At 45.7% G+C, this 6,026-nt stretch overlaps 1 pseudogene; it reads left to right on the forward strand.

Annotated features, from left to right (window-relative positions):
• The first annotated feature begins 2,956 nt into the window (after positions 1-2,956).
• On the forward strand, positions 2,957-5,076 carry LOC144737968 (interferon-induced very large GTPase 1-like; annotated as a pseudogene).
• Positions 5,077-6,026: the final 950 nt, after the last annotated feature.

Here is a 6,026-nt window from a genome sequence, read left to right on the forward strand (position 1 = left end):
TCTGACTTTTTGTGACGCTGTGTGACGAGGGGGGGGGGGGTCAAAAATCGTCCAAAATCTCGCGACGTCATTTATGGACGGCCCCGAAGACTGTCACTGGTGTAGGCTAATCAGTTTCAAAGACTGCATATATTATCAGAATATAACGGTGTGTGTGGGTGAGCGCTGTCGCGCGAGGGTGAGCCGAGGTGACTGAGGTTACATGAGGTAAGGCTGGGGTGGTTTGGGGGAGAAATGTGTGAATTTGAATGAGCGTGGCGCGTGTATGAGCAGTGGCATGTTCAGTGTTCATCAGGGAGGGGGGCGGTCGGCGTTCGTTGGGGCTGGGGGCTTCCGCGGGGGCGGGGGGTGCAGAGGTTGTGGTTGCCGTTGGCCCGGGGGCCGATGTGTTTTTTGCATTGGTTGGGGCGGTCAGCGTTCACCCAGGGAAAGACGGATGATCGATGCTCGCCGCGACCAGGGGAACTCCTGGAGAGGACCAGCTGCTACTGCAGGGCATGCGGCTCAGTGACCAAGTCTGCGGCTGCGTTTTGTTGGTCGGGGCGTTGTTGAAGACGCCAACCAAGTCCTGAGACTGGAGCCATGTGGAGTCACTGCGTTGAGTTGTTCAACTTGCGGTTGGAGGCGCCAGCCAAGACCAGAGATTGTAGCCACGTGGAGTCTATCGAATACTATAGAGATAGAAAACTCCGTGACCAAAACAGCAGCCGTGTCAAGTTGTTCATTGTGTTGTTGGTGGCGCCAATCAAGTCCTGATACTGCAACTCCGTTGGTTGAGTTCTTTGGAGCGCTGTTGATGGCGCCAGCCAGGTTCTGAAACTGCAACTGCGTTAAGTTGTTCAAAGCGCTGTTGATAGCGCCAACCAGGTCCCAAGACTGCAACTGCGTTGAGATGCTCAGGGCACTGTTGAAGCCACCAGCAAAGTATTGAGACTGCCGTTATGTACCCTGGACTTCAGCTGCGTTGTTTCGTCACCCAAGAGTGGATCGTGCATAAGAATTGGTACGAACAGTCGTCGCATTTTTCTGTATGTTTAGTCCCTACGGTGTTATGTAATTGTCAACACGTGGGGGCGCTGTGAAGATATGTTTTCGAGAATTTGTAATAGTTGGTTGTACTCGGTGTTCTGTCTTTGTCGACGAGCGTGGGTGCTGTGTAGATGTTTAGAATTTTGAATAATTGGTTGTACTTGGTTGTTGATACATTATCCATCACTGTTTGATTCGCGTCCTTGGACAAAGTGTCTCAAGGCATAGTTAATACTTTCAAAATCTTGTTAAAAATATCTATATTCCGGATCGAGTTATTTGTACATTATTATTTGGTTATTTCGGTTAAGTCACGTCTAAAGATAAAATAATAAATTAAATTAAATAATAGAATACGACGTTTCGATTGCAACACAAGCAATCATCATCAGGTATAATGAAATAGCGACATAAAATCTAACCAGAAAACTATAGACAGACATATTAGCAGACAGATATCACCAAGATACATAGCGGGAGCAACACAGGTAACAGAGAGGGGTGATCGTCTCTGTGGGGTGGCCTTAAATAGACAGGGGGGAGGCGGAGGCAGAGAGAAGGAAGGGGGGTTAGAGAAAAAATTTGCATATCAATGAGTGGTCAACAGACGTGGTGCTGCACGGCAAGTAAGCCTGAAAATCAGGAGGACACACTAAAATTAAATAACCTAGTAAAATATCGAAATGTAATGTAATACAACACAGAGGGTCGGTCAACACACAATTAACGCATAGCCTGGTTGATTACGTATTTCAAAGATTGCTAAGTTAGAATTTAAGTGTGCACATTCTAAAGAGGACACAGGCAGAGAAAACAAGTCGCCAGAGAGAGAGAAAAAAAATAAGCTTAAAACTTCCCCGTAGAAGTGGTTCAATCTTAATTTTAGAACTTTCGTGACTGCAGGAATTATTATTTGGTTCTTTCGGTTAAGTCACGTCTAAATGATGATGATTGCTTGTGTTGCAATCGAAACGTCGTATTCTATTATTTAATTTAATTTATTATTTTATCTTTAGACGTGACTTAACCGAAAGAACCAAATAATAATTCCTGCAGTCACGAAAGTTCTAAAATTAAGATTGAACCACTTCTACGGGGAAGTTTTAAGCTTATTTTTTTTCTCTCTCTCTGGCGACTTGTTTTCTCTGCCTGTGTCCTCTTTAGAATGTGCACACTTAAATTCTAACTTAGCAATCTTTGAAATACGTAATCAACCAGGCTATGCGTTAATTGTGTGTTGACCGACCCTCTGTGTTGTATTACATTACATTTCGATATTTTACTAGGTTATTTAATTTTAGTGTGTCCTCCTGATTTTCAGGCTTACTTGCCGTGCAGCACCACGTCTGTTGACCACTCATTGATATGCAAATTTTTTCTCTAACCCCCCTTCCTTCTCTCTGCCTCCGCCTCCCCCCTGTCTATTTAAGGCCACCCCACAGAGACGATCACCCCTCTCTGTTACCTGTGTTGCTCCCGCCTATGTATCTTGGTGATATCTGTCTGCTAATATGTCTGTCTATAGTTTTCTGGTTAGATTTTATGTCGCTATTTCATTATACCTGATGATGATTGCTTGTGTTGCAATCGAAACGTCGTATTCTATTATTTAATTTAATTTATTATTTTATCTTTAGACGTGACTTAACCGAAAGAACCAAATAATAATTCCTGCAGTCACGAAAGTTCTAAAATTGAGATGTATTATTTGTACATCTTTATATTGCTGTAAGTCCGCATTCATTGCCAGAAAGGGTAAAACCGATTCTTATTTTTCATACTTTGATACTGGCACAAATTTTCCATGGTATAGCTGCTCACCCCGAGCTATACTTGCTCTGGTAGTGCATTGTCTTTGTACTGTTCACCTTTTGGTATATATTGATGGAATTGCTTGGTAGAGTAAATGGAGCCGAACTCCTAATTTATCCAGTTTGCCCTTCTGATTTTAGTTCAAAAGCCTTGTAGTTTAGAAATATAATTCCCTATTTGGTCATTAAGACAAATAAAACTAACTGGAATGCCGTGAAATATCTACGAAATTGACCGCAAAATAGCAATCCTTAAACTGTGCAATCAGTGATGCTGACACTCCGCTAGTGTGCTTCATAATATTCGGCCAATCTCCTGCATCGAAATCTCAGATGCTGAACTCTCTGCTTGGCAAGCAAAAGCATGGAGTTTTCTTTTATAGAGACTGCCGAGCCAGCAGCACGAATGGTCGACTAATGAAAGGAGTTCCAGAGATCGCCTGGTATTTTCCAGCTGGGATGGACGATGATGTATTTATTGACTGCATAACATTCACTAATCTCCACGGAGATGCAAGAGAACACAAACACAAGTACAGTTTTTACATAAGATATCGCCTATAAATGTGATATTACTGTTAGATTACCATTGCAATGAAGAAGGCAAACGCATTTTACAAGAATGTGTGTGTCCCCAAAGCCGTTGGTTTGCCTCTGTGCTGATATCTGGAATAAAAATGAAAATTGCTGTTGAAAATCGAAATGAGGCTGAGTTAATTGAAGAAATAAATGTAATCAATAAAATTATTTTGAGACTATTTTTTTTACATCGAAGCTTGCTCAGATATTGCAACACAGTATGGCTTCATTGTTGATTCAAGTTTTAACTGCTGTGATTTTCACTCACCCACCCGTGCTGTTTTCGTTTACTAATTCAAGCTCATTGACATGCTAATTTCTCCAGCGCCCACCCGTCCCTGCACGCCACAAACCCTCCCTTCTCTCCCCCCCCCCCCCGTGAAATCCTGTAGCCACGACTCTACAACCCCCTCCCCCCCTCCCGTGCCTATATAAAGCCACAACAGCAGATCATTCTTTCTCACCTGATGACGGACGCTTGTGTTGGGACCGAAACGTCGTGTTCTTTTATAATTTTTTCTATCTACGTGACTTCACCGAAGGAATCAGAGATGAAGGTGTACGTGTTCGTGGCGACCCGGTTTTTGGTGAGTGTAGTGGGTGCTCCTCCAAGCTTAGTGGTACATCCATGGTGGGATTTAGATGGGCGGGATGTACATACCGTCGCTGAAGTCCCAATTGGACACGTACATATTGAGGCCTAAGGATCTCTACAACTTTTACAGGGCCCTGCCATGGACGGAGCAGTTTAGGAGAGGTTCCCAAATGGGCAGTTTAGCCATGCACTATCTCCTACTTAGAAAGGCAGGGGCGTCACTCCATATAGCCAAACCTGTTCAATGGCGGAATGGGCGGAAGCCGCCACAGACTACGTTGTCTTGCTTGCCATTTCTCACTGCTGCATGACCTGCCGTATCGCTATCGGCCATTTCGGCCTTTAGCTGGGAGGTCAAACAGCTGTCACTCAATGGGAGGGTCTGGTTCCCTCCCATACATCTTGTAGAATAGAGAGTATCCTGTTGACGCATGCAGGGCCAACTGATATGCCGCAAGGGCCCTGCCTATGCTATAAGTCCGAGTCTGTCTGGGTGTCCTTGACCACATGATACTGCATGGATGTGATGGTGCAATTTAGATGTTCTACCATCCCATCGGTCTGTGGATGGTACGGGAAGTGCGTACCTTCTTAGTGCCTAGGATGTCGTAGACTTCCTGTGTTAGTTTTGAGGAAAACATCTTACCCTGGTCCATTAGAAGTTTTTCAGGGGCCCCTTTATCCACAACAAAACCCTGTACAAAAGCTTCTGCTACCGACTGAGCAGTTTTATCCACCAGGGGCCACGCCATTGGCCACCGCATGAAGTACTCGATCCCTACTAGCAGATATTTGTGACCCCTGTCGGTGCGAAGTAGGGGTCCTAGTATATCGAAGGCCACCAATTTGTTTACTTGCGAAACCTCCACTGATTTTAGGGGCACTTTGATGGGTATGCTGGTGGCTTTCGCCGTGCACATTCTACACATGAGGCTGTCTATACACGGATATCCGCCATCATGCTCAGTTGCGAAATCCTGCACGAATCGACGTATAAATATTCTGACATCTGGGACAGATTGGCCATTCTCTAACACATCGTGTCTTCGCTGGATCAGTTGACACCCAACTTCTCTCTCTTTGCTAGGGTCTCAGTCGGGGTCCTTTTGGTTACCGAGTCGAGGCATCTTCGCGATCCTACCACTGCCAACAGTTGTAATCAGTCCACCAGACGAGGGTTGAGATGATACACTTCTGTTTATTTTCTACACGAGCTCACACTGCATGCGACCACTCCACTTTAAATCCCACCAGGAAGCGCCCTGATCGCCCCGCCTGATCTGGTGACGTCACCACTCTCCTCCTGAGTGTTCTCTCACTCTCACGCCCAGCCTTCTCTTTCTATCGTAACGTCATCTTTAACAATAACCTGCGATCCTTTGGGTATTTCTACCCCCGGATCATGAAAATAGTAATGCTACACAAGTGTAATGTCATAGATGATGGCACTATAGTCTAGCGACAGTACCGTGTGACTGGTACTGTATGTGCGGAGCCTCTCCCTGGCACCTGAGTGAGCATACCAGGGAAGAGGTCGGGTGAGGTCATGACAGCCTGGGTGAACCCGAGGGGGGCACGTGACCGGATGAGGTGGTAACGAGGACCAGGAATGAAGTGAGAGGAACACGTCATGTGGGTCGTGAACCGTCGAGAAGGATCTGGAAAAGGGGCTTGGCCAAGGGCTGGGCCTGGCCACGCCGCAGCGGATAAAAGCCGATTTCTAGTGGGGATCGAAGTTGTTCATCTCTGGGAAAAAATCCTCCGTCTTCGTGGGTATTCGGTCTCCGGTCTTCGCGCACGTGGACTAGGCAGCGTGTTGGCTGTCCTGGTCCGATTTAGTAGTTGTCCCATCCAGTGTATTTAAATAGTCAACCCCCCCCCCCCCCCCAAGTGTATATAGTTAGTAGAGGAGCGGTGTTCACCACCCTATGCCATTATTCTGCTAGCGTTAAGAGTTACCGTGATGTTAGTTAATTAAACGTGTTGCCTCCAAGTTCAAGTGTGTGCCTCAA

Source organism: Lampetra planeri, chromosome 76 (assembly GCF_965212315.1).
Source record: "Lampetra planeri chromosome 76, kcLamPlan1.2.h2, whole genome shotgun sequence".
NCBI lineage: Eukaryota > Metazoa > Chordata > Hyperoartia > Petromyzontiformes > Petromyzontidae > Lampetra > Lampetra planeri.